The sequence below is a fragment of the Hippopotamus amphibius genome, chromosome X (genome assembly GCF_030028045.1).
Source record: "Hippopotamus amphibius kiboko isolate mHipAmp2 chromosome X, mHipAmp2.hap2, whole genome shotgun sequence".
Classification (NCBI taxonomy): domain Eukaryota; kingdom Metazoa; phylum Chordata; class Mammalia; order Artiodactyla; family Hippopotamidae; genus Hippopotamus; species Hippopotamus amphibius.
The window spans coordinates 105,394,265-105,422,245 of NC_080203.1; positions in this window are offsets into that span (position 1 = coordinate 105,394,265).

A 27,981-nucleotide genomic window follows, 5' to 3' on the forward strand; every position below is an offset into this window, starting at 1 on the left:
TAAAGCATCTAACAAGATTTGAGCTCCATATTACCAGCAGGCCAAAGCAGGCAGACTGTCTCCCTTTCAAGTATCTCTATAAGTAGGGCTTGATAGTCTAGAGATATGTTCCTTCTCATTTATGGGGTTTAAAAAAATACTCAGTGGAAGCCTGTGTTGCTTTGGAGTCACCAAGGGAACAGACCTTGTGACAAGTATTTTACTTGGAAGTTGATATGGGGAAACATCATAGGGCCTAGGGAGGTGAGATAAGGAAGGGAAGAAGCTATAAGTGGTTTGTTAATATGGTAGTAAGGACTGCGCACAAGCAATGAAAGCTCAGGCCATGGACGTGATGGACCTCTGGGCTTCACATCATTGGCTAAGAGCTGCTTGTTGGGCGTACTAATTCTCTTGAGCACTTTGGTCTGCCCACTACAGAGACTCAGCTAGCTTCAAACAAAGCACTCATTAAGGGAGTAGCAAATGTTTGCAGTAAGCAGCTTTTCTCGCATTGCGCGTTGCGGTGAATGCTAACAGAGGAGAAGTAAGACACCAACAGCATCAACTAAAGGGCCCAACTCAACCAAAAATGAGTTGAGAGCACAAAAACTTCCATTTCCCACCCAGAACAATCTAAATGCCATGAAATCTTTGAAAGCTTGTCTTCTGCAAGGTCATTAAATGTGCCAGTTGGGTTTCCAGTTGGCAAACATCACACAGAATGGAGATGAAGGCCAGTTACAACCTAGTGTGAAAGGTATTGCCATTTGTATACTGTACTACAGACACATAGCCATTTAGGAAATTTGCTGCTTGTTAAGTTTTCCCCTGACATCTCATAGACTCACTGGGAATTTCTAGTGTGTGCCAATTCCTGAGCCACACTCTTGCTGCACAGTAGAAGGTGATTATTCTGTATCATGGTCCACTGCTTAACCCCATCTGCCAATAGCTAGAAGGATGGTTTTCTCTCCCACTTGGGTCTGCCAGATGAGAAAATTTCCCAACATTATTGTTATTGTCTTTGTAAGCTGATTTTCCATCAGGGTTAGACCTTTGGGGAAAATAGGTTTCAACTTTTTTCCCAAGAAAGAAATCTTAGTAGTGGTTGTTATTAGAAAGTTCAGCGCATAGAAAACACTGTGTTCTTACTGATAAAAATTAGGTATCTAATAAATGTGTAAATATCATTTCTCTGCAATTTGAAGACTTTTTAAAAAATTCACTAATATTTTGGTTACGAAATATGAATTTTATTGTAGCATTGTTTTATAAGCAGAGAACAGTTAAATGTGTAATGACAAATGCAGTGACTCATCACTTGTAAATCTTATGGAAGGTGATCCTGGAAAACACTTTTAAGGGAAGGGGAAGTGACAGCGGACACAATTTTGTTGATCTGTATTCATTTTGAAATTGTTGAATTGTATCCATCAGTATAGCCCATGGAAATAAATCAGATTTAATAATCTCACAATAGTCTCTTTCCCATAAAAAATTCTCTATTTTCTAGAACCACAGCTCTAGGGTACACATTTTCAACCTGTTCATGAATTGTCCTGTTTACTTACTGCCCTGAGTGAAAGCAATAGGTATGTTAGCTGTAATTTACTTTGTAGATACTCTTTATCAGGTTGACGAAGCTCCCCTCTATTCCTAGTTTTCTAAGAGGTTTTAATATGAATCGGTGTTGAAATTTACCACATTTTTTTTCTGCATTATATAAATTGTGTGATTTTTCTTGTTTTTCCTGTTGACATGGCATATTATATCGATTGATTTTTGAGTACCTATAAAGCCTTGTATCCCTGGAATAAACACAAATTTGTCATCCTGTAAAATTCTTTTTTATATACTGCCAAATTCCATTTGCTAATATTTCATTAATAATTTTTTCCATCTATATTCATGATCGATACTGGTCTATATTTTTCCTCTTTTGTACTTTATCTGTTTTTGCTATTAAGGTAATACTAGCTTTAAAACTGCATTTAAAGTGTTACCATTTTTTTTTCTGGCAGAGATAGGGTATAATTATTGTTAAATATTCTTTAGACATTTGGTCAATTCTCCAGTGAAACTATCTGGATCTGGAGATTTTACTGAGGGAGTGTTTTAAATTAAAAATTGATTTCCCTTAATAGTTATACAGCTATTCAAACTATTTCAGATTCAGTGTGGTATGCTAGTTTACACATTTTGAATAATTGGTCTCTTTGATGCAAATTGTCAGATTTATTTTTTTAGTGCTGTTCAAAGTATTGGTGTTTGCAGGATCTATACTGTATCTCCTTTTTCATTCTTGATTTTAGTAATATGCATCTTCTCTCTGTTCTTTTTTCTTTTATTGTGGTAAGAACATTAACATGAGAGCTATCCTCTAAACAACCTTAAGGGTACAATACATTATTGTTCACTATAGGTACAGTGTTGTACAGCAGATCTCAAGCTAATTCATCTTACTAAACTTAAACTTTATGCCTTTTGATTAATTACTCCCCATTTCCTCCTCTCCCCAACCTCTGGTAACCACCATGCTTGTCTCTGATTTTATGAATTTGACTATTTTACATAACTCATATTAGGCCACAAAACAAGCCTCTGTAAATTTAAGAAAATCAAAGTCATATGGCGCATCATTTCTGATTACAACACTATGAGACTAGAATCAAATACAAGAAAAAAATGCAAAAAATACAAACTTGTGGAGGCTAAGCAGTATGCTACTAAACAACCAATGGATCACTAAAGAAATCAAAGAGGAAATTAAAAAAAAAAAAACATAGATAAATGAAAACAAAAGCATGATGATCCAAAATCTATGGGACACAGCAAAAGCAGTTCTAGGAAAGAATCTTATATTGATACAAGCTTACTTCAGGAAACAAGAAAAATCTCAAATAAACAACCAAACCTTACACCTAAAGCAACAAAAGAAAGAACAAACAAAACCCAATGTTAGTAGAAGGAAAGAAATCATAAAGATCAGAGGATAAACAAATGAAATAGAGACTAAAAAAGAAAAGCAATGAAAAAGATCAATGAAACTGAAAGCTGGTTCTTTGAAAAGATAAACAAAATTGATAAACCCTTAGCCAGACTAATCAAGAAAAAAAGGGACAGGGCCCAAACGAAGAATATCAGAAATGAAAAAGAAGTTACAACTGACACGGCAGAAATACAAAGGATCAAAAGAGACTACTACAAGCAACTGTCTGCCAATCAAATGGACAGCCTAGAAGAAATGGACAAATTCTTAGAAAGGTACTATCTCCCAAGACTGAATCAGGAAGAAATAGAAAATATAAACAGAACAATTACCAGTAATGAAATTGAATCAGTAATTAAAAATCTAAAAAACAGAAGTCCAGGACCAGATGGCTTCACACATGAATTCTACCAAACATTTAGAGAAGATTTAATACTTATCCTCCTGAAACTAATCCCAAAAGCTGCAGAGGAAGGAACATTTCCAAACTCATTCTACAAGTCCAGCATCACCCCAATACCAAAACTATAAAAAGATATCACAAAAAATTGAAAATTACACGCCAATATCACTGAGGAACATAGATGCAAAAATCCTCAACAAAATTAGCAAACCGTATCTAACAATACATTAAGTGGATAATACACCATGATCGAGTGGGGTTTATCCCAGGGATGCAAAGGTTCTTCAGTATTTGCAAATCAATCAATGTTACATACCACATTAACAAACTGAAGAATAAAAACCATATGATTATCTCAACAGATGCTCAGAAAGCTTTTGACAAAATTCAACATCCATTTATGATAAAAAACTCTCCAGAAAGGGGGCATGGAGGGAACCTACCTCAACATAATATAGGCCATATATGACAAACCCACAGCTAACATCATACTTAATGGTGAATAGCTGAAAGCACTTCCTCTAAGATCAGGAACAAGACAAGAATGCCCACTCTATCCACTTTTACTCAAAGTATTGGAAGTCCTAGCCTCAGTCATCAGAGGAAAAAAAGGAAATCAAAATTGGCAAGGAATAAGAAAAACTGTCACTGTTTGCAGAGGACATGATATTATACATAGAAAATTACTATTATATTATACATAGAAAATCCTAAAGACATCAGCAGAAAACTACTAGAGCTCATCAATGAATTTGGTAAAGTCGGATACAAAATTAATATATAGAAATCTATTGCATTTCTAGGCACTAACAACAAATTGTCAGAAAGAGAAATTAAGGAAACAATTCCATTTACCATCACATCAAAAATAATAAAACACCTAGGAATAAACTTGCCTAATGAAGTAAAAGACTCGTACTCAGAAAACTATGCCACTGATGAAAGAAACTGAAGATGACACAAAGAGATGGAAAGATACACCATGTTCTTGGACTGGAAGAATTAATATTGTTAAAATGACCATACTATCCAAGGCAATATACAGATTCAGTGCAATGCCTATCAAATTACCAATAGCATTTTTCACAGAACTAGAACAAATAATTTTAAAATTTGTATGGAAATACAAAAGACCCTGAATAGACAAAACAATCTTAAGAAAGAAGAACAGAGCTGGAGGAATTACACTCCCTGACTTCAGAGTACACTGCAAAGTTACAGTAATAAAAACAGTACAGTACTGGCACAAAAACATACATCAATGGAACAGAATAGAGGGCTCAGAAGTAAGCCCATGCAATATGGCCAATCCATCACAAAGGAGACAAGAATACACAATGGAGAAAAGACAGAATCTTCAGTAAGTGCTGCTGGGAAAACTGGACAGCTATATGTAAAAGAATGAAATTAGAATATTTTCTAACACCATATACAAAAATAAACTCAAAATGGATTAAAGACCTAAATGTAAGACTGAATACCATAAAACTCCTAGAGGAAAACAGAATACTCCTTGACATAAATTGTAACAATGTTTTTAGTATCTGTCTCCTAAAGCAAAGGAAATAAAAGCAAAAATACACAAATGGGACCTAATTAATCTTAAAAGCTTTTGCAAAGCAAAGGAAACCATAAACAAAATAAAAAGATAGCCTACAGAATGGGAGAAAATATTTGCAAATGATGCCACTGAAGGGATTAATCTCCAAAATATACAAATAGCTCATACAACTCAATATCAGAAAAACAAAACAACCCAATCGAAAAATGGGCACAAGAACTAAACAGACACTTCTCCAAAGAAGACTTATAGATGGCTAAAAGGCACATGAAAAGATGCTCAATATCACTAATTATTAGAGAAATGCAAATCAAAACTACAATGAGGTATCACCTCACACCAGTCAGAATGGCCATCGTCAAAAAGTTTACAAATAACAGGGACTCCCCTGGTGGTCTAGTGGTAAAGAATCCATCCTGCAATGCAGGGGACACAGATTCGGTCCCTGGTAGGGGAACTAGGATCTCACATGCTGTGGTGCAACTAAGCCTGTGTGCCACAACTACTGAGCCCACACACCTCAACCTGAGAGCTCATGTGCTGCAAACTACAGAGCCCACATGCTCTGGAGCCCACACATCACAACTAGAGAGAAAAAACCTGCATGCTGCAACTAGAGAGAAGCCCGTGTGCCACAATGAAAGATCCCACATTCTGCAATGAAGATCCCGTGTGCCGTAACTAAGACCCAACACAGCCATAAATAAATAATAAATAAATAATACTTTTTTTAAAAAAAAAGTTTACAAATAATAAGTGCTAGAGAGGGCGTAGAGAAAAAGAATCCCTCCTACACTGTTGGTGGGAATGTAAATTGGTGCAGCCACTATGGAGAAGCACATGGAGGTTCCTTCAAAAACCAAAAAACAGAGCTACCATGTGATTCTGCAATCCCACTTCTTGGCATTATATCCAGAGAAAACTCTAATTCAAAAAGATACATGCACCCCAATGTTCACTGCAGCACTCTTTACAATATCCAAGACATGGAAGCAACCTAAATGTCCACTGACAGATGAATGGATAAAGAAGATGTGGAACATACATAGAATGGAATATTACTCAGCCATAAAAAAGAATGAAACAATGCAATTTGCAGTGAGATGGATGGACCTAGAGATTGTCATACTAAGTAAAGTAAACCAGACAAAGACAAATATCATACGATATCACTTATATGTGGAATCTAAAAAATGATACAAATGAACTTATTTACAAAACAGAGTCACAGATGTAGAAAACAAACTTATGGTTACCGCATAGGGAGGGGGGAGGGATAAATTAGGAGTTTGGGATTAACGTATACACACTACTATATATAAAATAGATAACCAACAAGGACCTACAGTATAGCACAGGGAACTATACTCAATATAGTATGTATAACTAGATCACTGTGCTGTACACTGAAACTAACACAATATTGTAAATCAACTATACTTCGATTTTTAAAAATTAAAAAAAAAGACAAAAAACAGAACAAAAAAGACAACCTACTGAATGAGAGAAAATATTTCCAAATGATATGACCAATAAGGGGCTAATATCCAACATATATAAACAGTCATACAACTCCACATCAAAAAAATAAAAAAACCCATTTAAAAAATGGGCAGAAGAATGGAATAGACATTTTTCCAAAGAGGATACACAGATGGCCAACAGGCACATGAAAAGATGTTCAACACTGCTAATCATGAGGGAATACAAATCAAAACCACAATACGATGGCACCTCACACCTGTCAGAATGGCAATTATCAAAAAGTCCACAAATAACAAATCTTGGTGATGATGTGGAAAAATGGGAACCCTCCTACACTGTTGGTGGGAATGTAAATAGGTGCAGCCACTGTGGAAAAGGGTATGGAGGTTTCTCAAAATAAACTAAAAATAGACCTACCATATGACTCAGCAATTCCACTACTGGGCATAAACCCTGAGAAAACCATAATTCAAAAAGATACATACACCCCAATGTTCACTGCAGCACTATTTACAATAGCCAAGACATGGAAACAACCTAAATGTCCATCGACAGATGAATGGATAAAGAAGATGTGATACAATGGAATCTTAGCCATGAAAAAGAATGAAATAGTGCCATTAGCAGCAACATTGATGGACCTAGAGATTATTATACCAGGTGAAGTCAGTCAGACAGAGAAAGACAAATGATCATATGATGTCACATATGTGGAAACTAAAATATGACACAAACTTATTTGCAAAACAGAAACATTAATGAATTTAAACTGCCTAAAAAGAAAAATATTTTAAAATTGGTTTCTAAAGAAAAATCCAAGAGACAAAATAAGACACGCATCTAAAATGTAGTGATTCAAAATGGTTAAAATTAAAGAGATGGGCCATGATTTACTAGGTAAATGGAGATGATATAAAAGCAGAAGTTGTTATTTTGGTAACAGACACAACAGAATTCAGGGAAAAGATCATTAAATGAGGCACTTTTTTATGCTAAAAGTTTTATTTCACAACAAAGATATAACAGTTATGCACATATATGCATTGAATAACACAGTAAACATATAAAACAGAGGTACAGAAGATGCAAGGAAATGCATAGAAAAATCAATTAACAAAAGATTTTAATATACTACTCTTCATACAAGAAAGATCAAGTAGGAGGAAAAGTAAGCATATAAAGATACAAACAACATAATAAGGTAGATATTTTGGTTATATATCTAACTCCCCACCCTAATAACTGACATTATACTTTCTCAAGTACACATGGTACATTCACAAAAATGGAATGCCTACTAGAGTATTAAAAAGCATCAGTCAACTGTATAAAGTAAAACTATTAAAACAATGTTCTCTAATTATAATGCCAACAAACAGAAATCAAAATGGAAACCATAAAGCAAAATTAAATGAAACAAAAAACAAAACAAGAAAAGTTTACCCCACTTGGAAAAAATAAAAGCGCTATTAAATTCCTCCTGGATTAAAGGAAAAATACAAACAGAAATTACAGAATTTCTCTAAAAAAAGGTAAAATGCTCAATAAATAGTTTCATATCAAAAAATACAGAGTAGTCCTACTTATTAATTTTTGCTTTTGTTGCTTGTGCTTTTAGTGTCATACACAAAAAAGTCATACTAAAAAACTTCACAGCAATCAGCAAAATTAAAAGGCAAACTATAGGGCTTTGCTGGTCGCGCAGTGGTTAAGAACCTGCCTGCCAATGCAGGGGACATGGGTTCGAGCCCTGGTTCAGGAAGATCCCACATGCCACGGAGCACTAAGCCCATGCACCACAACTACTGAGCCTGTGCTCTAGAGCCCGCAAGCCACAGCTACTGAGCCCACACACCATAACTACTGAAGCCTGCCCACCTGGAGCCCACGCTCCACAACAGGAGAAGCCACCACGAGAAGCCCACGTACCGCAATGAAGAGTAGCCCCCACTCTCTGCCAACTACAGAAAGCCTGTGCACAGCAACAAAGACCCAACACAGCCAATAAAAATAAATAAATAAATAAATAAATAAATAAATATTTTTAAAAAGCAACCTATAGAATGGGAGAAAATATTTGCAAATCATATATTTTATATATATAAAATCATATATTTAATATCCAAAATATATAAAGAACTCATACAACTCAATAGCCAAAACAAATAATCAGACCAATTTAAGAATGGGCAGAGGGGACTTCCCTGGTGGCGCAGTGGTTAAGAATCCGCCTGCCAGTGCAGGAGACATGGGTTCGAACCCTGGTCCAGGAAGATCCCACACGCCTCAGAGCACCTAAGCCCATGTGCCACAACTACTGAAGCCCGCATGCCTAGAGCCCGTGCTCCACAACAAGAGAACCCACTGCAATGAGAAGCCTACACATCACAACTAAGAGTAGCCCTCACTTGCCAAAACTAGAGAAAGTACACCCACAGCAATGAAGACCCAATGCAGCCACTAAATAAATAAATAAATAAATTTATTAAAAAATTAAAAATTAAAAAATTAAAAAAAAATTAAGGAAAAAATAAAAATGGGCAGAGGAACTGAATATTTTTTCAAAGAAGATACTCCAATAGGCAAATGAAAAAATACTCGATATCACTAATCATCAAGGAAATGTAAATCAAAACCACAATGAGCTATTACCTCACACCTGTTAGAATGGCTAGAATCAAAAAGATGAGAGAGAACAAGTGTTGAGGAATATATGGAGAAAAGAGAAAAGGGAACCTCTGTGCACCTTTGGTGGCAATGCAGATTAGTACAGCCACTATGGAAAACAGTAGAAAGCTCCTAAAAAAATAAATAACAAAACTATCACATGATCAAGCAATCCCACTTTGGGGTATATATCTGAAGGAATTGAAATCACTATCTTGAAGAGATATCTGCACTCCTATTTTCACTGTAGCACTATTCACAATAGCTAAGACATGTAAACAACTTATGTTTTCATTCATGCATGGATAGATAAAGAAAAGGTGATACACACACACAATGGAATATTATTTAGCTATGAGAAAGAAGGAAATATTGCTATTTGTAACAACATGGAAAGACCTTGAGGGCATTATGCTAAATAAAATAAGTCATAGAGAAAAAGATGAATACTGTATATCACATATATAGAATCTTAAGAAAGCCGCTTGAAGAAACAGAGAGTAGAATGGTGGTTATGGGGTGGGAGGAGTGGGGGAAATGGGGAGATGGTAGTAAAAGGGTGCAAACTTACAGTTATAAGATGAATAAACTTGGGGGATCTAAGGTATAGCATGGTGATTATAGTTAATATTATATACTTGAAAGTTGCTAAGAAAGTAGATCTTAAATATTCTCACTACAATGAAGAAATGCTAATTATGTGAGGTTATGGAAGCGTTAGCTAAACAACATGTGCTACACCTTAAACTTACACAATGTTATGTCTCGGTTATACCTCAATTAAAAATATGGGGCAGGGGACTTCCCTGGCAGTCCAGTGGTTAAGACTTCACCTTCCAATGCAGGAGGTGTGGGTTTGATCTCTGGTTGGGCAGCTAAGGTCCCACATGACTCACAGCCAAAAAACAAAACAAAACAAAACATAAAAAAAACCAAAATCAATATTGTAACAAATTCAATAAAGACTTTAAAAATGGTCCACATCAGAAAAAAATTTTTTTAAATATATGGCAAATTTAAAGCAGTGATCAGAGAGAGTTTCAAAGCCCTAAACACATCAGTAAAAATAAAAGAATAAAAATTAATTAAATCTCTAAATTAAAAGGCTAGGTAAGGTATAAAAAATTAAATCACAAGAAAGCACAAGGAACTAATATAAAAGCAAAAATTAATAAGGACAGAGAAACAGGAGATGAAATGAATAAATCAGAAATGATTCTGTATAAAAATTCAGTGATACAGAAAAAAAAATCATTAGTTAATTTAATCAAGAGGAAGAAAGCACAAACTATATGTGAATTAGAAATAAGGAATGATACAGAGAAAGTAAAAATAATTTTGAGACTACTTTGCACAGCTCCATGAAAATGAATTTGAAAACATAGTTTGATATGAATTGTATGCTTTGTAATAACTTCATTAGAAACTTCCTCGGTAGCATTCTTGGAGGGATTGGCGGGTATGTTAAATGGAATTGTGAATAACTGCCCTTCTCTCAGGAGCCAGTTTTGTGAAGTGGAGATTTCTAGATTCTTTACATGAAGCCAGGTACTTTAATGGAAAGAGCATTAGAGGATGACATCAGGGATTTTCTTTCCCTCTTAAGTTTTGTAGACTTTGAAGAGCTCTGCAAGTTACCTATAAAATTAACCAATGAGTTCTCAAAGATCCTTTCTATTACTAATATTCTATATTTTCCTATCAGTAAACTTTTTGTTCCTTACATGATTTTTTTTCTGGACCTATTTTACGAGCTTCCCACTGTTTTTACCCAGCCCCAATTTACAATTTGGTAGATTTGATAATACCCATTTCATGATGAGCAGCTCTCATTGCAAGGTAACTTGATGTCCGTGGTCAATTGTTCAGTCTTTATTAGGAGCCAGTAGCATACCACTAGCATCACTGTTAAAGAAGAATAGTTTTTTATTGTATAAAGCAGGGCTAGTCAATAGAAGTTTCTATAATGATGGAAATATTCTACATCTGTACCACTTAATATGGTAGCCACCGAGCATATGTGCCTATTGAGTATTTGAAATGTGGGTAATGAGACTGAGGAATTGAATTTTTAATTTTATTTAATTTTAACTTATTTAAATGTAAGTAGCCACAGGTGACTTGTGGTTGCCGCATTAGATAGAATAGGTGTAGAGCACAGCTTTTCCCCAGAATTAGGGGTCCACTCTGTGATTCTATCAAGACCTGCCAGAGACTCTACAAAGTATCCTTGGCATGCTGAAACCTCCAGCCCAAATGAATATGCTAAGTCATATTTCCAAAATGGCATGATAGCTTGCATCTCACTCTGCACCTAGTCAGAGCCTTCCCTTGTACTGTGTGCCACTCAAAACTGGCAGGCTTCTGTGTTACCAGATAGATGGATAGCGCTACCATGAAAGGCAGTATATGCCCTGAACATACATGTGATTATATGGTGTTGTATCCCTAATAGCTAGAAAACACTGGTTTGGAAATAAAAGTGGGATATAGGATAGGCCCATCTTATCTCTCTCACTGATCCAGTTATGCAATTTATGATTCCTGACCCACAATTTTAGCCTCTGATTGGTTAGAGGCCATGATTTCCAGAGGGGAAATACTCTATGAAGTTAACAATGAAGAGCAAGAATGCTACTGCACAATGGGAACAGAGAGAAGTATACCTCACACCCAGAAATGTCCCTGGGGCATCTCTTAATGTTTCCAGATTAGTATAAATCAGGAATTTTAGCAACACCAGATCAGCAAGGGCAAGACAACTAAGGGTTTAGCCCTTGGGGATGAATTTCTAGTTTACCCTACCAGACAAGCAACCCAAATGAGACAAGTGCTTGCAGAGGGTTCTAGTAATCTAGAATGGTGGTAAAGATGAATGTCTATTATAGCCTCAGGATCAAGTACAGCAACAGTCATAGAAGTCTTTGTAACTTTTTAGGAGATTACAACTGACAAAGATTGGATCTTTACCTCTATTTTCAGGGTGTATACTGGGGGGTTCGATTGGTTTACCCAGTTTATGCACCTACTCAGATTCTCTTGGCACCATATGCCACTCTCTCACCCCCACCACCTAAAGACTTCACCTACTAGTGGAGAACCTCATCTATCACTGTCATGGACACATCTCCTCACACTGCCATTTATCTCAGCCTCCCAGTGTGATAAAAAGTTTCTACATGTCTCAGAGCAGGAGCTACTACAGCTCAGACAACCCTGTCCTACAACCCGTAGAAGCTATTGCTACTTCCATCCCTCTGGGTTTAGATGATGTCTTGCAATCATGAATAGGGAAATTTGACCATCCCAGTAGTTTCCTAGAGAAGCTCAGTAACACAACCGGGAGGGTTAGGAAGTTAATGCTCTATGTGGCAAGCTTGAGCCAGTGTGATATGGTAAACAAGAAGATTTTGTTAGATAAATCCCCTCCTTTTCTTCTTCCCATCTATTCTCTGAGGTGCAATGGCTCCATATAGCCTCTCAGGGGATGGTCCATGTGACTGATCAAATGACTAAGTTTTCTTATGAAGCTGTGGCCAATTTGATAATGTTCTATATTGTATTTTCTTTTTTTTTTTTTTTTTTGCCTCAGTTCCCTTTTATGAAGTATTCCTCCCTGGAATTTCACATGCTCTTCCAACCCCCCACCAGTAAAATGTTACTACTAATCTTTGCTGTCGGCGCTGCTTTCTAAGGAACTTGGGCTGAGATAGGAATGTTTAATGATTCTGCACATGCATTCAGTGGACTGTCTATAAGAAGGAATCCTGGGAAGATGAGTGAGACTTCTTGTCATGAAAAGGAACAGGTCAATTGTAAGGAAAATCACAAAGAGAAATGAAGTGATGTGACATGCATGAAACAGAAGAAGAAAAAAACCCAGAAATGTGAGCAGCATGAAGATGGGAAATTACTCACCAGATTTAAACATTAAGTGTCCCTTGAGTTTTCTTTCAGGGACAAAGAAGGGTAACAAATTTGGAATATGAAATTAAGAGTGTGTTGACAGAAAGAGAACAAATGAACTCCCAGAAAAGAGCAGGCTGTCAGGAATCTGTCTTCTTTCTTACCTTTGTAGACTTCTTTAGAATTCCATGCAGATATTCATATCAAGGCCAACATTATTTTAAGTTGAGATAAAGAAAAAGCATGGTGTGTGACCTTGGATATTTATTTGTGAAATGAACAAGAAGCAAAGGAAATAATGGAAGTAAAAGAATATTAAAAGCATCATGCTGTGGTGTTATGGCCGTGGCCATTTTAGGGGTTTTCTTTACAAGTCTGTTTGAATCCTGGTTTAGGGACAGCAACAGATAGACTAATTTCCAAAACTTTATTTATAGCCTAATCAAGGCAAAATTTCTCTGGGGGCAAGAATGTGAATATATAAGTCAATATCTTTGTCTTTATGTTATTTTTTCTCAAGCTTTCATATGCATCAGAATCACCTGAAGGCTTGTTATAATGCACTGTAGCCTCTCCCTCCCCAGAGTTTCTGATTTGGTAGGTCTAGGATAGAGCTACAGATTTTGCATTTTTAACAAGTTCCTAGGTGATGCTGATGTTGTTGATCCCAAGAGCAAACTTTGAGAACCACTGTTGCATGTTATTTGAAGGAGTGGTGTTATAGCCTGGTCAGAGATGTAATTTTAAGAACTATGGTGGTCATAGAATAGTAGGACATTCTCCATGGGAACAGTCAACAGAATATATTTGAAATTTATGGTCAGTCATGTCCTATAGACTTTTACATTTTAATGCAAAAAATATAGTCCCACTTAAGTTCATTTGAATGTTGGAAAAAAATTTTTAAAAAGGTGTTTCAAAAATAGCTGGAATTGATGTTGTCATTTTGTGTAGTCCTATAAATTTTTTGTACTTATATAGGCATGAAGATTTTTTCTTAAAATGACTCTAATATCCTAAAGTATCACCCTGACTATCTGTCAGAAATCTAACATACAATGAAAAGTTGCTGTTTGAGATGATTAACTGCAGTGATAGCAAGGTAGAGTTTATTTAAAAATTCAAGCTGCATAGGATATGATATGAGAAAAACAACTCTTCTCCTCTACAATGCAAAAGGAAACATATAAAAAAGAGTCTAGGCCAATGATCTTGACCTTGGCTGCATATTACAATAACATGGGAACTTTTAATAAACATGATTCCCATGCGTCATTCAATACTAATTAAATCAGCCTAGGAGTGTGCATTGGTTTTATATTGCTTCATAACAAATTACCACAAACTCAGAGTCTGCAAACAACATAAATTTGTTATATCACAGTTTTCCATGGATCAGGTTAATTGGGTTCTCTAATCAGGGTCTAACCAGGCTGAAATCAAAGTACCACCCAGAACTATGATCTCATCTGAGGCTTTGAGTCCTCTTCCAAGCTCACTGGTTGTTGGAAAAATCAGTTCTGTGTTGTTGTTGGACTGAGATTGTCAGCTCTTAGCAGTTAGCCATCATTTCCTGCATGTGCCCCTTTCCATAACATGGCATTTTGCTTCTTCAAGGCTAAAAAGACAGCATGTATGCTACTTTTAATCTCTCTAACTTTTTCTATATCTCATCTATAGTCCCTATTAAAAAGGGCTCACCTGATTAAGTCAGGTCAACCCAGGGTAATCTCCTTATTTATTAATTTAAAATCAATTTATTAGGGACCTGATTACATCTACAAATACCTTCACTCTTTCCATATAATGTAACCTACAGGAGTAATATCCCATCATATTCAGAGGTGTCACCCACACTCAAGGAATATATACACCCAACATTGGAGCACCTAAATATGTTAAGCAAACTGACATGAAGGGAGAAATAAACAATGCAATAATAGTAGGGGAATTCAATACCCCTTTCGTCCATGGATAGATTATCCAGACAGAAAATCAACATGGTAATGTTGGGCTCAAACCATACATTACACCAAATGGACCTAACAGACATTTCTAGAACACTCCCTTTAATGGGATCAGAATACACATTCCTCTAAAGTACACATGGAACATTCTCCAGGATAGATCACATGATAGGCCCCAAAACAAGTCATAGCAAATTCAAGAAGATAGAAATCATGCCAAGGAGCCAATAATCAAGGTAAAATGGAAGAATTTAAAACTGCTTGATTAGTCCAAAAGAAGGCAGGGTGAGTGGGTAAGGTTGAATACAAAAGTGTTTGAGATAATTTTGGTATTGATGGAACTGCACTATACCTTAGTCTGGTTTTGGTTACACACGTATGTATATTTGTCAAAACTTACAGAACTATATACTAAAAAAGGTGAATTTGACTCTATGTAAATATATGTAAGTTATATTTTTGTAAAAGTTGGAAAAAGTTGATTTCCTATTACTCTAATGCAAAAATATTTCATTAAAATAAAACTTGAGCCTTAATCACTAGGACCTGATGTGCGTTTACTAAATGAATTGACTAATGAACAAAATGAAGAATATATAATATATCTGGCTTTCTGGAAGCTACTAGAAAGTCCTATTATTCTCCCTGAGAAAAAAGAGAATAGAAAAACCATTGGCTAAATTTAGGTGATTTTGTAACAGGTTGATTTAGCACGGCAAAATTGATGCTGACAAAATGAGTTGGCATTGCTGTGATAGAAATCTACCACAGGGCCATTTCCATAGATCTCTGTCCTCATCACTTCCCTTTTTATTTGTAACAGTTCTTTGGATGAAGCCTTATCGGTTTCTTCTATCTGTAGATCACAGTAATTGGTATGATATAGACTATATTAAATATCAGAATAGAAATAAAAAGAAAAAACATTGAAAGGTGGAAAGGTGAAATGGACCTACATATAGTCCTATTTGTATTTATTAATTTTTTTAATGCTACAGAGAGACAGGTTATACACATGCTAAGAACTGTTTAAGGGTAGAATTGATTGCTCTGAGAAGCAGTGCTTTCCTCTGGTATTTGTTGGAGTTTAAATTGAGTTAAAGCCAGCTAGTGGCTGATAATGAGAAAAATCAAGGACTAACAACATGGTTTAACTGGCAGGCCTTAAGGAATCTTCCAATTCTGAGAATGTTCAACATTTCTGAAGTGCCTGCCATGAGTAGGTCATTATTTCCAGCCTTGAAGCGGATTCAGATGAGCACAGAGCCTTGGCCTTTAATTGTCTTTCGCTCATGCTGTCCCATCAGGATGCCCTCTCAGCTCTCCCTTCACAAGACACCCAGCATCTGACCACTGCTCAGCATCTCCCCTGTTACCAACCTGGTGCCATGATTTTTATGTTTTGTTTTCTGCTGTATTCTCAGTGTTCAGAACACTGCCCCGCACAGAGTTGGCAATCAATACACAATTGTCAAAGGAATGGAAGAAATGATAAAAGTCCATAGTGGAACCAGCCATATTCATTAAGCACTGGTTCTGGGCCTGGCACAGTGCTAACCACTTCACATGCTAATGTGTCCATGAGTCCTTGTGACAACTGAGCCCCAGGTAAGAGGTAAAGAAACCAAGGTTCAGAGAAATCAGGTAAGTTGTCCAAGGTCTCACAGCTGGTCAGTGCTGGGCCAAAGATAACGTTCAAGAGTCCACAGCCCCACCGTTGCCCAACTCATTAAATCAAAAGTGTATCCCACCTCCCCCTTCTCACTGTCCTCAGCTTGATCACAGGGGCAAGGCACACGTCACCCAGGGAGAGCAGACCTATCAACTGTGATTCTGTTACAAGGACATTTGAGGGACTGAAGACATTTTCCCAGCATGGATTTGGTAGATTTTATTTGGTGCTGCATCTCAGGGAAGTCAGGACCTGTGGGTTGCCATGGTAACAGAGAGCAGCTGCTCACAAACTCATTTCCTGTGGAGTGATAATCCCTTCTCCGTAGTTTGAACTGGGAACAAATCTGGTAACTTGTTATGATGTGGCTGTTGCCAGTGCTGATGGTTCTATTTAGACCTACATCTGATATTTTCTTTTCTCCTTTTCACTTTAAAAGTTAGTTAACCACGTTATAGAAAATTTAGAGAAGAAAACAAAAAGAAAATCCATAATGACCTGGCCCAACACAAACTCATTGTTACATATTCTGATATTTATTTTTCAGAAGGCAATTCTGGTTCTGCCATCTGAGAGTCATTTGACCTTGGGGAAATGTTCTAACCTTTGTAAAACTAAGTGAATCTCAACTCTCAATGATGCTAATAATCATTATTTTATAAATTTTTAGTTTTATCTTTTTAGTTTTTATCTTTGTGGATTAAATGAAATAAAGTATGCAATAGTCTGGTGCTAGAGGCTTCCTAGGAATGTCTGTGTCTCCAGATTTCCTTCTTTTTTATTCATATTATCCACTAACCTGCCACGCAACAGATACCCACCCCCCAATGAGCACTTTTAGAGGTATATTTGAAAAGTTTAATTATTGGAAAATAATATATAACCAATAGTAAGACAGTGCTGATGTGTGAAAGCTAAAACTCCCCTGTGAACTTGGCTTTTCTAAATAACAGTGTTTTCAAAGCCCTTTGCCTCTCTGCATTGTTACTGCTAAGTACATAGGGTCTCCCTGTGCCTCAAAGCCAAAATATCACCTAAAGCTCAAGGATCTGTCTTGCATACCTGCACTGGACTCACAATCACCATCTTCAGAACTTATTTAGACACACAAGTATCTCTTGTCTTCTGTTCTCTGTTCAACATCCTCAAACCTCTGAAAGTAGCATCCCAGCTCTGTCCCGTATTAGCTGTGTAACTTCAATGCCTTGGTTTTCTCATCTCGAAAATGCAGATGGTAACAGATGTAAGTTCATAATTGTTGCCAGGATTAATTTAGGTAATGCACAAAATTTCTTCACCCTAAAGCTGGAAAATACTGCCCACACACAGGATGAACATCTGAGCCTTCAGGAGAGAGTAGGGGGAAATCTTACTTGCCTTCTCTCACTATTCACCATTTCTTTTCTTTTTCACTTACAGTCTGGCCCATTTCTATCTTTGCTAGTTTTTTTTTTTTACAGAAATAACTTTATTTCCTGCTGAGTCTTTGGCCCATTTTCTAGTTCTCTGTCTCTGCAATCATTACATGTAATCCACCATCAAGACCACCACACACGTGTGCAAATTTTGATGTGAAGGAATTTTGTCTTCTGTTATACCAAAAATATATATTAAATACCTTGTAGATTGCCACACACTGTTTCTGGCACTTTAAGGAGATGTTCAGCCAAGTTTCTTTCATTTTTGAAGCTTAATTCTTGTAGGTGTTCACAGCCCTCATAGCTCACATGCTTTCTGTTCCATACCCTGCCGCAGTTTACTGACATCCCTCTGCCTTGGGTCCCATCCCCACTGGAAAAGTTTTTAGTCTTGATCTTGAACTCAGGACTTAACCCAAACTAATGTGCCATTAAGAGTCATGCCATTCAATGAACATTTCATTGAGCAACTGTTTATTCGGCCCCTGCTGTATGCCCAGCTCCATGTTATTCCCTCTATGTTATACATATTCATTTTTACCAAGCCTTTTAGAAAATAGTACTTTAACCCAAAGGATATCAGTTGAAAAATTCAGGCAGGTTGGGAAAATAACTATTCAGGAGGTAAACTTTTTAAAATCATGTTTATGTCTAATAGGCATTACGTATTTCACACTGGATTTGTTAGCCCCTGATGCCACATTTTGAACTGACATACGTGATGACTGTGATCAATGACATTCAGAGGAAGAAAATGAAATGATCATTTTTAAAGTCAAAGAAGGTCATGGCATTCCAAAGCAAACAAGAGGTATGAAACATTAAAACGGCATTTTCTTCAACTAAAATTTGTGTCAAGTGTACAACAAAGGGGAGTCATTGCCAGTGGGGTTATCAATTCTGCTTGAGGTATTAACTTAAGACATCAACTTGTTACCAGTCGAGCATCCATCTTGGAAATGTCTCCCCTGCAGAGTAATGGTTGCATATAACACTACAGGCTAAACTAGTACTGTTGCCATTTGGGGTTCTAAAATCCACCGCACATTAAAGATTCTATCTGAGCTTCCAGCCTCATACAAGAGTTGATGAACCAGGAGCTTTTCTAATAACAGTGAACTCCGCATAAATGGAATGTTCATTCCATAAGCTCCATGGTTAATAGCATAAAACCACTCTGGGTAAATAAAACTAATAGCACTTTCTTCTAATTGATGCTCAAGAGCCACCTACTTCTTCTGTGCAGTAAGACAACAGTAAATTTGTGTTGTTCTTAACTTGCGTGGGATGCTCTCTTGAGACTAAGAGATTTGTTCAGACTTTCAGAGTTTTCCTCATCAGTTAACCTCTGTTAACTTTCTATCTACCTACTTCCTCAGGAGCCTTAACCCAGGGGTGTGCAGGGATTTGTGAGTATGCAAATATCAGGCTCTATTTCCCTTAAAGCTAAAGAAGGGCTCCTCGCTGGCCATGCACAGGTACCCACGTTCACTATGATGGGTTACAATCTCAACACTTTAAAAGAGCACCTTGGCATTTCCTTTATGAAGTGAGGGATGACAGTGGATTTAGTTCACATGCCCTCAAATGAGAAGCTCCAAGATTTGTCTGTGGACAAGTAAGCCTGTAAAATGATGAATTTATATACCTGTGACTGATATGTTACGTTCACTGTTTCCTCAGAGACGACTGAAGCCAGAGACATTCTTCTCACTGTTGGTCCATTATTCATTTGCCTAAAACATCCCCCTCATCTGTAAATTAGAGATGATCACCGGAGTCCTTTCAAGAGATAGTGAAGAGGATATGTAGCAATGCACGCAGAGTATGCTTTGCTTCTGCCAAAGGCTGGTCCATGATAAGCTCTCACAATGACCATTTACAACAATTCTAGACTTAAAACAATTACCAAATTTTTCTCAATGCAGATTGTTTTCATGCCTCCAACATTGTTTCAAGGCAGGCAAAAGGGTAGAGGAAACAGCACAAAATCCTGCAGGATGCAGCCGTCAGTTCTAGTTCTAGTTCTGTGGTGATTAACCACGGAGATGCTGGTAAATCACAATGTTTTAGAACTTGAATTTCCTCCTCTGTGAAACCAGGCTGACTGATGTCTACATTACACAGATGCTAGAAAAATCAAACAGGATAATTTATATAATGCTATTTCAAAAAAAACAGAGCCACATGTAAAGCATTATTGGGATTTTAGGGTTTAACTTTTGTTGAATGAAAAATCAATAATCTCTTTGAAATATCTCTCAGAGGATTGAAAACCCATTAACTTTATTTTTATCTATAACATTATTTTCTTTGGTAGAGGTTTTAAAATGTTTAGCTTATGAATTGCAAAACCATCAAATCAGAGCAAGACTGCCAAGGGCGCAACACACAGAACTAATATATGTCCATGGCCTTACTTTATCTTCTTTCTGCAACTCATCCAGATTGCATTCTGCCTTTCTCATTAGCGAGTATGGACATGTGCTTCTCACCACTAACGTCTTTCACTTTCTCGCACATGACAACTTTAAAGGATGCCCGGGGCCTTGACAATGCCTTAAAGAAAAGTAGAGGAATGTTTTACTTTTTAATTGACCAATGCAGAAGTTAACTTGGAAATGTTCATTTAGTTTGAAACATCCAAAAGTGAGAACTACAAAAAAATGCTGTATAATTTATGTTTTAAATATATGCCTTCATTATATTTTCTAGTGTCCCATAATAATACATAATATTGCCATAACCATCCTCTTGCAGAAATGAAATCCTATTAAAAAGACATTTAAGAGCTTTAAGGAAAATCATTTTTCAAATTATCTTCCTTAAACCAGTTGGCTGTGCTTTTTTGATCTAAATAGTAGGAAGTACTGATAACAGTCAACTGATTTTGAAACTATTTTGATATAATATTTTTAACACTAGTTTAAAGATGCACACTCAGCACCTGTTGTGGTAACTGGTGATGCTAAAATAACTATTGAATCAGAGGCCATTTACTTGTGTTAGTCCCCTGAGCCTGAGAATCCTTTTAGAAGTGAAATAAGAGGGTAGAAGGAGGAAGTATGTTTCACACTACAGTTTTGTCCTGTGATTGTTGCAATGCTTCTTTCTATATCTGATGTCCTTTTCCTCCCTCATCTTGTCGCAGAGAAAGGGCTGTGGGGAATGTGCATGCACTAATATGGCCCAGAGACTTATTTAGACAGGACCAACTATGGTCTGCCATGGACATGTCTTTTTTCTGTTTCTCAGTCCTTGACTCTCGGTTTGTGGCCTGTGGTTGACTTCTACTCCTTCCCCTTCTTTTTCTTATTACAATTCTAGGATCAGTTTACCTGTGCTTTCTCCATCAGGCTGCCTTTGGTCTATCTATGCACGCTGTTCTTCATCTAAAATATGGAAATAACATCTCATCTTGCAGAAGCATTGGCAAGAGTAAATGAGATGATGCTTAGCTCCACACTTGGTAAATAAGCTCAATAAGTTACAGGTATTGTGACATGGATTATCTACTCATATTGCTACCAAGTCTGCTAAACCAGTGATTAAAATGTAAATATCTTCTCTCTGCAACTCATCCAGATTGCATTCTGCCATATAAGTCAGTGAGTATGCTTCTTACCACTAATGTCTTTTACTTTCCCACATATGACAACTATAAAGGGTGCTGAGGGTCTTGAATTTTATATTGAAAAAGGTTATCTGCTGTTTTATTTTTACTTTCCTTCTACTAAGTCTCCTTGACTTGGGGTCTCACTGCGTTGTATTTTCAAGGATTCTCACTGTACCAAACAATTTATTTAGGTTATCTTGTTATCTGATTCCCAAATTCCCATTTGCTTTATCATGTGACCCTTTATTGTCAGAGTTTGAACACCATAACCAGTTTTGTTTTGTAATCTGCTATGGAACTTTTCTTTGGTAAAATGAGTTTGCCATTAAATAAATCCATGCAACAAGTTAATTTATAAGTTGTTAAGATACATCATCATAAATTGCTAAGTCTGACACTTCAGTTGATAAAAATAAAAATTTCTTCTCTTTTTCATCTCTTTGAACTTTTTCCAAATATAGCTTTTTAGAATTTGAAACTTTCTACTGAAGTATGAAATACATACAAAAAAATTTCACAAATTATAAATGCATTGTGCAAAGAATTTCACAATCTGAACCCATGTGGCCTCCCAACCAACCTAATTCTGAATATATGAGCACAAGCCCTCACATCCAGTAGTTCTCTTCCTCCTCTGCAACCACACTCAGAATCTGAGAACATTTCCTATGAAAACTCTGAATACCCACAGGGTGGTGGATTAGTGGGACAAAAATGAAGTCTTGACGTAAAGGGGTGTTCTATGTTTCCATCAAGCTTAAGTATAGAATCTCACTTTCTACATTAAAAATAACAACAATACATTGTAGGCTTTGTTATGTGTGTAAGAATAAAATGCACACAAACAAGGCCACAGTGGCCATAAGAGGAGAAATGGAAGTACACCAATATTAGGTTTCCATACCATTTGTGAAATGGTTGTAATCAATACAGAATAACGACAGCAAGCAATGGAGTAAGTGGAAAAAGGGGGGCCCCCTTTAGGATACTTCTATTTTAAATCTTGAAATGTCTATCCAAAATTATTGTTTTGGGCAATCAGCTGTTCTTGCAGATTTGGATGGAAAGACTCAAGGTTAGTCTGAGAAATGTCAACCCACAGAGTTAAAGATAATATTTAGCTCTGCCTCCTTTTCTTCTTTTGGATCCTATCACTCATCTTTCCTGAGAATTTCACTAGTTAGACCACACTTTCATTGGATATCATTAAAAAATTAAGTGAAAATTGTGACGAACTTTGTTATGGGCCCAGAAAAATAACTTTCCTTCTATCGTCAGGGCAGACCTAACATGCAAATGTCATTAGAAATGCTATACTTTAGCCACCTACAGGAAAGACACCCTACAACTACTTGAGCTTCCTTTGATCTTATTATGTTAAATGCCTGGCATTCCAGCTTAAACGAAAAGCACAGGAGGATCCTGATCTAGGCACTAATAATGAGGTCAAGGTTGTGAGTAGGTTTTACAGAAGAGGCGTGGTATCACAAAGATCAGCACTAAGACAGGATGCAGTTAAAAATGCACATGGACCAGAACCCACTGGCAGAATTGGCAGAGCTCAATAACAGTGAAAAATAAACTCAAAGGATACTGGAAGACCATGGCTAATAGTGTACCTGTAGAGGTTTAGCAATAAAATGACATGTATTTTCAAATTATCTTTGTGTAGTTTCTATGATAAGTAACATGTCCATAGCATTCTGAACCCAGTTAACCTAAAATGCAAGGAGTGAGATGGGTACCTTTAAAAAAATGGTAATTCAATATAATATTGTACCAGAAAGTGCACTCAGTGGCTGGAAGGAGTGAGCCCAGTGCACACCAAGCTGAGCTTCTTTCGAGCTGCGCCTTAGCCGAGTGCCACAAGGTGATACCCAGGTGAGCAACAGGATGGCGGCGAAGTAGAGAGACGTGGAGTGCATCCCTCTCCACAGATGCATTGGGAATGCACGGAAGGACGCAGTCATTCCCACAGAGAACCAGCTGAACACCAGCAGACGGCCTCGGACACCAGAAAGGGCTGCGGGGAGCCTGACATAGCCGGTAGGGAGGCATCTACGAGGGCTCAAAGAGGGTGAAGCGGCGGAGCTGTGGCAGACGGGAGGGAGTGAGAAACATACGGAGGGTCCGCAGCGCAGCTCAGCGTTCCCGGACCGAGACATCGATCCGCGGCTGAACGGAGGGTCCAGGAGCGGGAGCGTGGGAACCGGAGAGCTGGTTCAGGGTGAGAAACATTGTTGCCGGTAGGGTGACGGACCGAGAGGACAGGAGGGAGGAGGTCCGCGGAGAGGAGTGCCGGTCCCTGAGAGCTGCCCGGCCATGATGGCGGCTGGAGGCTGCAGGCTACCGGGCAGGGGGGAGGAGCCGCGCGCATAGCCTCTCCCTCTCTTTCGGTGCCTCTGCAACAGGCAGAGGAGAGACGCCCTGCAGGCCACCTAAGGCGCACAGGGATAACAACCACCCTCAGGCGCTCGGGCGGGGCTAGATTAAAACTCCTTGCAACGCCAGCAGCAGGGAGGCTGCCGAGAGAAAAAAAAAAAAAAAAAAAAACCAGCATCAAAAAGAAAAAACCCCGAGAGAGGCCCAACTCTAAGACTTTCTGTGTACGCCTGAGCCACCAGCGCCCTCTGCAACAGGCACCTCCAAGCCTGACTGAAGCAACAGTGCGCCACTGCTCACTCCCTCCCAGGAGAAGGAGCCACTATTGCACCCTCTCCCTCCCCACACACTGAGGCTTACAGACGAATAATAAAGGAACCTCTGCTGGTCACAGAATAACGCAAAAAAAAAAAACCCAAGGCAAGGAGAAGGACACTTACAGCTGAGACGCTAAGGAAACAGAAATAGTAGTATCAATACCTATTGAACTGGTCCATTCGGGGATCAGTTCTGGATTTTTTTTTTCTTTTTTTTTTTCCTTTCTCTCTCTTTTTTTTTTTTTTTGATTTATTAAATACGATCTTAGCCCTAAGGGATCTACAAGTTTTACAACATAATTTTTTAAGGATATTTTTTACTCTTTTTTTTTTTTTTTGCCTTTTTATATACTTCTATATCTAGCTAAGTTTTTGGTAGTACGGACAAAATATCTTTCATACTTTCCTTTCATCCCTTTCTTTTATACACTTCTATTCCTTTCTTTTTCTTTGCATATTTCCAACCACATTACGCTCTTCTGTTCCCCTTTCTTCCAGCCATTTTAAGTGTATTTTATCTTAACATACTTATAAGCAACACTATCGGTCTGCTCAGACTCCTTGCTCTATTCTTCAGATGATGCACTGCCTTGGTATTAATATTAGGCTTTTGTCTTTATCTTAGTTCTTAGTACAGTTGTCTAATTACATTCTGAGAATCTCCATTCTCTCTGGTGGTACTCCAGCTCATTTCTATATTTGATCCTAGCTTACAAAATCTCCCTGGATTGATGTTTGTATGTGTAGCGTGTTATTTGTTGTTTGTTTGCTTTTGCTTTTGTCTCTGATTTGTTCTGTTTCAGTTGTCAATTTCTGCTGGGTTTCTCTTTGAATATCTGATAGCACACTGGGGTTCTGTCAGGTCTTTCTAGAGCCTTATGTCCTAACGGATTCAATAATTGTGTGTCTTATACATGTATGTGTTTCCTAGACTGAATATTCGTTTACTCCAATACTTGGACATTAGTCTGAGGCTTGGACAGTCTTCTATAAACACCTCTATCACCAGGACAAGCAACCCCAAAAGCTTGGACAACCATGAGGAAACAAAGAAACACCATGCAGGCAAAGGAGCAGGAAAAAAACCCACAAGACCAAATAAATGAGGAGGAAATAGGAAAAATGCCTGAAAAAGAATTTAGAGTAATGATAGTAAAAATGATACAAAATCTCGATAACAAAATAGAGAAAGTACAAGAAACAGTTCATAAGAACTCAGAAAAACAAACAGCAATGGATAACAAAATAACTGAAATTAAAAATACTCTAGATCCTCTAACCAGCAGAATGACTGAGGCAGAAGAACGAATAAGTGAGTTGGAAGATAGAATGGGAGAAATACACGCCACAGAGCAGGAAAAAGATAAAAAAATAAAAAGACTGGAAGACAGCCTCAGAGACCTCAGTGATAACCTTAAACGTACCAACATTCGAATTATAGGCATCCCAGAAGAAGAAGAAAACAAGAAAGGGTCTGAGAAAATATTTGAAGAGGTTCTAGTGGAAAACTTCCCCAACATGGGAAAGGAAATAATTCACCAAGTCCAAGAAGCACAGAGAGTCCCATACAGAATAAACCCAAGGAGAAATACACCAAGACACATATTAATCAAACTAACGACAATTAAACACAAAGAAAAAATATTAAAAGCAGCAAGAGAAAAGCAACAAACAACATATAAGGGAAAACCCATCAGGATAACAGCTGACCTTTCTACAGAAACTCTGCAGGCCAGAAGGGAATGGCAGGATATACTGAAAGTCCTGAAAGAGAGAAACCTACAGCCAAGAATACTCTACCCAGCAAGAATCTCATTCAGATTTGAGGGAGAAATCAAAAGCTTTCCAGACAAGCAAAAGTTAAGAGAATTCAGCACCACCAAACCAGCCTTACAACAAGTGCTAAAGGAACTTCTCTAAGTAGGAAACACAAGAAAAGGAAAACACCTACAAATACAAACCCAAAACAATTCAGAAAATGGTCATTGGAACACACATCTCAATAATCACTTTAAATGTAAATGGACTAAATGCTCCAACCAAAAGACACGGACTGGCTGAATGGATCCAAAAACAAGACCCTTCTATATGCTGCCTACAAGAAACCCACTTCAGACCAAGGGATACATATAGACTGAAAGTGAAGGGATGGAAAAAGATATTCCATGCAAATGGAAGTCAAAAGAAAGCTGGAGTAGCAATACTCATATCAGACAAATTAGACTTGAAAGTAAAGACTATTAAAAGAGACAAGGAAGGGCACTACATAATGATCAAGGGATCCATCCAAGAAGAACATATCACAATGGTAAATATCTATGCCCCCAATATAGGAGCACCTCAATACATAAGGCAAATACTAACAGCTATAAAAGGGGACATCGACAGTAACACAATTATAGTGGGAGACTTGAACACCCCACTTACATCAATGGACAGATCATCCAAACAGAAAATAAATAAAGACACACAAGCTTTAAATGACACATTAGACCATCTCGACTTAATTGATATTTATAGGACATTCCATCCAAAAACGACAGACTACACTTTCTTCTCAAGTGCACATGGAACATTTTCCAGGATAGATCACATCTTGGGTCACAAATCAAACCTCAGCAAATTCAAGAAAATTGAAATCATATCAAGCATCTTCTCAGACCACAACGCCATGAGACTAGATATCAATTACAGGAAAAAAACTGCAAAAAATACAAACACATGGAGGCTAAACAATTCACTCTTAAACAACCAAGGAATCACTACAGAAATCAAAGAGGAAATCAAAAAATATCTAGAAACAAATGACAACGAAAACACAACAACCCAAAACCTATGGGACGCAGCAAAAGCAGTTCTAAGAGGGAAGATTATAGCAATACAGTCCTACCTTAAGAAACAAGAAAATGATCGAATAAACAACCTAACCTTACACCTCAAACAACTAGAGAAAGAAGAACAAAGAAACCCCAAAGCGAGCAGAAGGAAAGAAATCATAAAGATCAGAGCAGAAATAAATGAAAAAGAAAGGAAAGAAACCATAAGAAAAATAAATAAAACTAAAAGCTGGTTCTTTGAGAAGATTAACAAAATTGATAAACCATTAGCCAGACTCATCAAGAAAAAAAGGGAGAAGATGCAAATCAACAGAATTAGAAATGAAAAAGGAAAAGTCACAACAGACATGTCAGAAATACAAAACATCATGAGAGACTACTACAAGCAACTATATGCCAATCAATTGGATAACCTGGAAGAAATGGATACATTCTTAGAAAAATACAATCTTCCAAGACTGAACCAGGAAGAAATAGAAACCATGAACAGAGCAATCACAAGTACAGAAATTGAGGCAGTGATTAAAAATCTCCCAACACACAAAAGCCCAGGACCAGATGGATTCACTGGCGAATTCTATCAAACATTTCGAGAAGAGTTAACACCTATCCTTCTCAAACTCTTCCAAAATATTGCAGAAGGCGGAGCACTCCCAAACTCATTCTACGAGGCTACCATCACCCTGATACCAAAACCAGGCAAAGATGTCACAAAAAAAGAAAACTACAGACCAATATCACTGATGAATATAGATGCAAAAATCCTCAACAAAATACTA